Below are 7,846 nucleotides of genomic sequence, written 5' to 3'. Positions count from 1 at the left end.
TGCAAAGAGTTGACTCATTGGAAAAGACTCTGATGCTGGGAGGGATTGGGGGCAGGAGGAGAAGGGGACGACCGAGGATGAGATGGCTGGATGGCATCATGGACTCAATGAACGTGAGTCTGAGTGAACTCTGGGAGATGATGATGGACAGGGAGGCTGCAATTCATGCTGTCGCAAAGAGTCGGACACGACTAAGCAACTGAACTGAACTGAACTGATAGGCTTTACTTAACCAATTCAGTATCAGATTTTGGGTTTAACTGTTAATGTGATGCATTTACATCTGTTAAATACATAGAGTGTCCCACACTTTTTCAGTAATGTGGAACAATTTGGAACAAAAAAACCTAGTTAATGTTGATACCTGGCATAGATAAGAGGAAGCCATTTATGACTATTGTGAAGATTCTTGTAAGATATGTCTAGGATGGTAGTTCTCAACTCGGGAGATTTGTCCTCATAGGGGACTTCTCCCCATGTCTGGAAACATTCTGATTATTGCAACTCAGGTCTGTTATTGGTGTCTAGTCAGTAGAGGCAAGGGATGCTGCTAGACTTCATACAATATACAGGACAGCTCTTCAAAACAAAGAAATATCTGACCCCAGATATCAATACTAGGAGAGACCCTGATCTAGGGAGCCAAAATATTCACTAGCATAATAGTATCAAGGTTCTTTTTTTTTTTTTTTTTTGCAAAGGTACAAGGTCAAAGTCATATTAGGCAATCCTTTTCTCCAATGAGCTTAGAATGCTAACCACTAAGACAAAAAAAAATAAATAAATAAAAATAGTGATACTCACCTTGGCAAATGCCCATGTTGCTTCTTTGGTAACTGGGAGGAAAACAGCCAACATTCTCCATGATGGTTAGACTGAACTGGCATCAGAGTGTTCACCATCACTATTGCCCATATGACTAGAATCCTCCCCTCACCATCAGAAGTAAACCAATGTTCAGGCCAAAGAGTGTTTTCAGTAATATTTTGGCAAAAGCCACAGTACTATGGTTGGCAGAATTCAAAAAAGAACAAGAGGAGAAAATTTCTTAGGAATTTGCTAAAGGGACGAGGAGGGGCTGATGCCAGACTCGAAGCTTTCCTGGGTCTTTGGGAAAATGAAGGGATGAGGAAGTAGAGAGAGACATCTGGAAACTGGGACACATCCTTTGGGAACTTCCCTTTGGAGTCACTCTTTGTGAAGGCTAAGTCTCCAAGGCTTGAGAGAAGCCTCTCTGTATGTTACCAGAGAACAATTTATATAAAATTGAAATCTCTCTTCATCTTACTTGGTGCTTGTTTTGAGATATGGCTACTCTATCAGTAAAAGTACTTCTTCATGTCCAAAAGAGAAGAAAACTGGCAAGATAGAGAAGTTCTTAAGAAAGGAGTGTGATCATTTACCTACAGGGCCCCTTCCCAGCCCCTTGAGTAATGACTGAGGTGCTTGGTAGAGATGGTAGAAGCATAGGACCAATGGACCAGGGACAGCAGATAATCAGCCTTTTGGAGAGGCAGTATGGTTCATTCATCTCATTTCCGATTGCCCTCCTCCACAGTATTTCAGCAAGAAGAAAATCCATGGGGGCTATGCCACTTTGCCACCTCTACCTGGGCAGCAAGGGGCTAATTAGTATAAGTCGATTCTTCCAGGAAATGCTGGAAAAAGTAGGCATGATCATAGAAATCACACAGGCTCCAGAAAGATTTTTATGACAGTTAAACAGTTTGTATCAACATCATTCTGACCTCTGTCTCATTATTTATTGCTTAGTTCCTTTTCCCTGAAAAGCTATTTTTGTCAACTTGGTCATTCATATAAAAAAATTCTAAACCCTAATAGAACTCAAATTTCTTTATTTTCCGAATAGCTCGTTTGGAATCATAGTATTCCAAGCCGGAAGGAAACTTGGAGACTGTATAGTAATAGGAAAATCTTTCACTTATGAGGTCACCAACAAAGGCCCTGAAAATCAAGCGTGTTACCCCAGGAAATGCTGAGTCATTTTGTCTTTTTAGATCTTGACTTTCTGATCTGTGTGTTCTTGTTTCCACCTAGGAACAAATCCCTTATAAGAGAAGTAATATAATCAACTAAGGTTTCAGATCAGTGAAACCATCATTATTCTTATATATTTTTTCCCAGTGAAACACTGAATTTCATTATACTTGCTGTGGTCAACACAAATTCTGTTTTATCATTTGTAGACCTTCTGTTTTTTTGCACTGATCCAGCAAATTGAATTAATTGAATCCAGCACATCAGTTTTAGCAAGGAAGTTAGAAAAGGTCTCTTGCTATTCTCTAACCATATTCCACCTAAGAGATTTTTCTCTTGAAACAAATTTATACATTTGGCATTCAAACCACATGTAGTTACATTTAGTAGAATCCAGAGCAAGTTTAAAAATATTGCAAAGTGTTTCAAAGTAGACCTACCCCTTGTTGTTGTTTAGTCACTAAGTTCTGTCTGACTTTTGCGACTCATGTGAACTGTAGCCCAACAGGCTCCTCTGTCCATGGGAGTTCCCAGACAATAATACTGGAGTGGGTTGCCATTTCCTTCTCCAGAGGATCTTCCTGATCCATGGATCAACTTCACATCTTCTGTATTGGCAAGCAGATTCTTTACCACTGAGTCACCTGGGAAGCCCTAGATGGACATTGAATAGCATCAGCTATCAAACAATCCAGAAAAAACAAAGGCTACAGCAATATAAAAATTAGAAGAGTTGGGGAGGGGGATAAATTAGGAGTTTGAAATTAACATATATATATTCCTATATATAATATAGATAATCAACAAGGACCAACCTCACAGGAACCCTGTTCAATATTGTATAATAACCTATATGGGAAAAAAATATGAAAAAGAATGGATATATGTATATGTATAACTGAATCACTTGGTTGTACATCTGAAACTAATATAACATTATAAATCAACTGTATTCCAATATAAAATATGAATTAAATTTTAAAAATGTTATCATAGAAAAAAAACACCACCAAAAAAAGAAAATTGGAAGAAAAAAAATGTTGAGGTCATTGTTTTGGAAATTTATAGAATCAGAGGAAAACTGGACAATTCACTTAGAGCCTCCCAGTGTCTTTAGACAAGAGTGCCCTACATAGTCTGTACAAAATGTTCAACTTCTTCCTAGAGAGCTGATTTCAACAACCTTTGGCACCAATTCCAGAGAAGTAACTGTTTTTAATACTTACTGTGGCTCACACAGTTGACACATGTTAGCATTCTAAACAATTTTATAAAGGATATCTGCAACCCTCATACAACAGAAACTGCAAAGCAAGATCACCAGCAAAATGCAACTACATGTCAACTTTGAAATAATGCATGGCATTCAGTTTAAGATTTGCCCACACATCATGTGCACAGACCAATGGCTCACTGGAAACTGTCACATTTGCAGATTACCTGAGGAGGACAGAAATTATTCAGGGGCATTAATAATCTCTATTAATAATAATCTATTAACAACATCTATTAATAATCTATTAATAAAGTAATAATATAGGACATTTAGGTTAAAAATGCTCAAAAATCATCAAAACAAAGTTCTCAAAAACTTAATATCTCACTACTACATCTATTATGGATATCATTTTATTTACCATCTAGATGACTTAACATCTTTTCTAGCAAACTTGTTTTCAAATGTGTTGATACTTTGGTTGATGCTGAATGAGTTTAGTCGCCTAATACAGCCTTAAATCATGAACAATTATGTCATTTTTAAGTAAGAATTTGAGTAAGAATTGTTATATAGCTGTGTCAATGGGGACAGCATTACAAAAGAACTAGGTAAGTTATTTTTAAAAGATGCTTTTACTGATTAAAAACAGTTTAGATTTAATTATTGAGCCCATCCTATTTCTCATGTATTTTTCTTAAATTCACTTTTTTATAGTTATTTAAAAATAAATCTTATGCTGTCTGAAATGACTGTTATTGACTTTAAAGTTTTAAATTAAGTTCTTTTTATATTTGTGACACCAAAGTATATTTGTAAAGGGTTGATTCTTGCACCTGATCCTTAGTGATAAATACAATCACGCAAAGGTCAGAGGGGGGAAATATGAGAAGACTAGTGCCAATATTTTGAATTGATTAATGCAAACTTCAGATATACCCTTTCATTGCACAGGGGTAATGGGAATAGTTACAAGTCTCAGTTAAGTTTCAATTCAAGATTTTAAAAACAGAATTTGAATTATGCTAACCAAAGGAACTAATGAAGCGTATGGGCATGTGGACAAATTTGGCTCTAAGAAAAGACCACATTTTCTTGGTTTTGTGGCCCAAACCATCGTCTTATTTATATTTGACAATGCACAAGTCCACATTTTATCTGTCATCTTACTAGTCAGATACTTCCACTTCAAGCAAGAAAAAGTAAAACAGTTTAAAAATAGTTGCTGCATTGAAAGATGTATCAAAAATATAATCATTCTGTTTTAACATTCATCTCCCTCAATTCTATGTTGATGTGTCTTAATGCCAAAGACAAATGATAAAATTGTCTGTCTACCACTTAAACCTAAATTTTTATTGCTCCTTTCCAAAGTATTGAAAAGAGCCAAACATACTAATCCATAGTGCTGGGCTAAGTTTTCAAGATTGATCTCACATTGTATTTGTATTAAACTCAAAGATAAATTTCAGTGTCAATCAACAACTAATAAAGATAATTACTTTATCTTGTAGCAGTGTAAGGTGTGATTCCGATTATGTTTTGTTTTCCTATTTTGTGAAGAGCTAGCACTATCAGCCTGCATATAAACCTATCTCCTAAATTCCTCAGCTTAGCTTTCCAGGGTATCCTCACTGTTTATCCTGAACCCCCACTAAGTTTAAGCCCATTAAGGCTGAGGAGAGGAAGCTAAGACCATCCAGCCCAATATAAATTAATGGTAAAAGCTATTATCCCAAGTGGAATTTTTCAGAAACTTTAAGCTTTCACTGTATTTTCCATTTTGAATAGGTTAACCTTCAAGATGGTTGGGAATAACACAGGAAATTAACTTTATTCATATGAAGCAAGTCAAAAGAGGATATGAATAAAACCTGCTTCTCACCTTCTATAGGCTTAAATCTGGCCAAAGGTATCTACAAATTAAACAAGTGACTGAAGAGAGGAATGTGAGTGTGTGTGTTTGTACACGTGTGTTTTCCTCTTATTCTTTTATTCCTTCACCTTCCATTTCTGCATCTACCCTTATACTCATCACTGACCCTGACCTTGCTTCTCCCCTTTCCCCTCCTCCTTTCTACCCCACCCCTTCCTCCAACGCATTTCTTTTTATTTTGTTGTCAAGTCCTAAAACATTGACTCTACAGGATTAGAAGAAATTGATTTTGTAATCTTGCATTTAATTGAGTCAGCATAGATAATCATTATTTATATTAGATAGGTGTGGGGCTTCCCAGGGGGCTCAGTGGGTGAAGAACCATCCTGCAATGGAGGAGACACGGGTTCAATCAATCTCTGGGTCGGGAAGTTCCCCTGGAGGAAGGCATGGCAACCCACTGCAGTATTCTTTCCTGGAGAATCCCATGGACAGAGGATCCTGGTGGGGTACAGTCCTTAGGGTCGCAAAGAGAAGGACATGGCTGAAGTGACTGAGCACGCACGCACACACATAGCAGATAAATGCGGTCCTCAAATTAATGGGGGACAGTATCAGGCAAATTAGCTAATTCCCAAATTTCTCACTTACATAGATGTTCCTCACAGTGTGGCACTTAATAGAATTCCTGTTGTGCTTCAGTCTTTACTTTCTCGTATAGCATTGAGGAGTGAAATATTTTAGTATATCCTTCTTATTGCCCTGCTGATAAAGGATTTTCCCTGAGAAAATAGTTTTTTTCTACCTAGAGGCAAGAAAATTACTTAATGTTTACAACTGTGAAGGGTTAGTAACACAGTAAGTCCCCTACAGTCAGTCCTCCCTGGCAAACTCTGGGAGATGGTGAACGACAAGAAGGCCTGGCATGCTGCAGTCCATGGGGTCGCAAAGGGTCGGACACGACTTAGCAGCCGAACAACAATCCCTACATATGAACAAGTTCCATTCTGAGAGCATGTTTGTAAGTCCAATTTGTTTGTAAGTCCACAAAGTTAGCCTAGGTACCCAACTAACAGTTGGCTACACTCTACCAGCTACATCGCTGCTGCTTTTACGCTAGCTTCCAGACATCCTGGGCTGGAAATAATGTGCTACTATACCCTGAACAGTACTGTACAGTAAAGCTTACGAAAGCACAACCACTTTTAGAGGATGCACACGCAGGACAATGTGTAACCATGCATGTGAACTAACTTATGTGGTTGGACATGTGGGCACATGCTCTCATCTTTGAAAGTCTACAGCTTGAATGTTATATATGTAAGGGACTTAAACTTACTTCTGCTTACTGAAAGGAGGAAAGAACCTGAATATTTATCGTGGACTTAGAGTGGTCTAGAGACTGGAGATCTTCATATACTATGTCATCTGGCCCTTGTCACAATTCTCTGAGGCTGATAGTATTGCTTACTTTTTGCAGATGAATAAACTGAAGATGGTGGTGGTGGTTTAGTCTTGTCTGATTCTTGTGACCCCATGGACTGTAGCCTTCTAGGCTCTTCCGTCCATGGGATTCTCCAGGCAAGAATACTGGAGTGGATTGCCATTTTCTTCTCCAGGAGATCTTCCCCACTCAGGGATAGAAGCCGGGTCTCCTGCGTTGCAGGCAGGTTCTTATCAACTGAGCTATGAGGGAAGCCCAACTGAAGATGAAAGTAAAAGTTGCTCAGTCATGGCCAACTCTTTGTGGCCCCCATGGCCTCTACAGTCCATGGAATTCTCCAGGCTAGAATACTGGAGTAGGTAGCCATTCCCTAGGGGATCTTCCCAACCCAGGGATCAAACCCAGGTCTCCCGCACTGCAGGCGGATTCTTTTACCAGCTGAGCCACCAGGGAAGCCAACTGAAGAAGACAGAGGGTTAATTGTCACAGCAAATGCAGGCATGTCTTTCAAGCTCAGGGTTTACTGTCAGTATTAAGGCCATAGGTTTCTACATCAGGGTTCCTTTCCTTTCAATTCAGTCAGTAATTTCATTGCTTTTTGGAATTTTACTTTACAGTGCTTTTTATGTACCTCAGGCTAACTTTGCAAAACTAATTTTCATATAAGCATTTATTTACTCAAAACATGTTTATTACATCATGTGCATGATATGCCAGGCACTGTGTTACATGTTGTGGAATCAAAGTAAATATCTTTGTTGCCACATATAATTCTCCTGCATTCTGGTAAAGCCAGGCATGTAATCGGATCATCATGGTGAGGCGCCTGCGCAGACACTCACACCCTGGAAAGGCAATCTTGGCAAGATTGAGGAGCATCAGTGTTTCAAGTCCACATCCGTATTGGATTACTGACTTTCTGAGAAATTCTGACAGAGCCCCCATGGATACCCCTGAACCTCAGATCTCGGCTATTTTCCCCCTGTAATGTGCTCTACAAACTGTTCACTTCCTTTCCCAAGGAAACAACAGCCAAGAGCCAACTTTGCTGCTAGAAATCCATCTCTGTTTCCCTAGCTTTGATTCCCATATAACTTCAGGCTGCCCACTTAACTTTGCTTTAGTTAATTATTTGCACAATACAGGTAATAGCTACCCTAGGGGCCACGGTAGGGCTTAATTAATTAATGTTTATAACATCTTTGAAAATGTAGCATTGAAGCTACTAAGTAAGTGCAAATTATTATTATTATTAACGTCATTGCCATCATCATCCATCTATTTCACATGTAGCCAAGGGCAGTCTCCAAGA

This window comes from Ovis canadensis, chromosome 12, assembly GCF_042477335.2.
Source record: "Ovis canadensis isolate MfBH-ARS-UI-01 breed Bighorn chromosome 12, ARS-UI_OviCan_v2, whole genome shotgun sequence".
NCBI classification, from domain to species: Eukaryota; Metazoa; Chordata; class Mammalia; order Artiodactyla; family Bovidae; genus Ovis; species Ovis canadensis.
Note: the sequence above shows the minus strand (reverse complement) of the source record.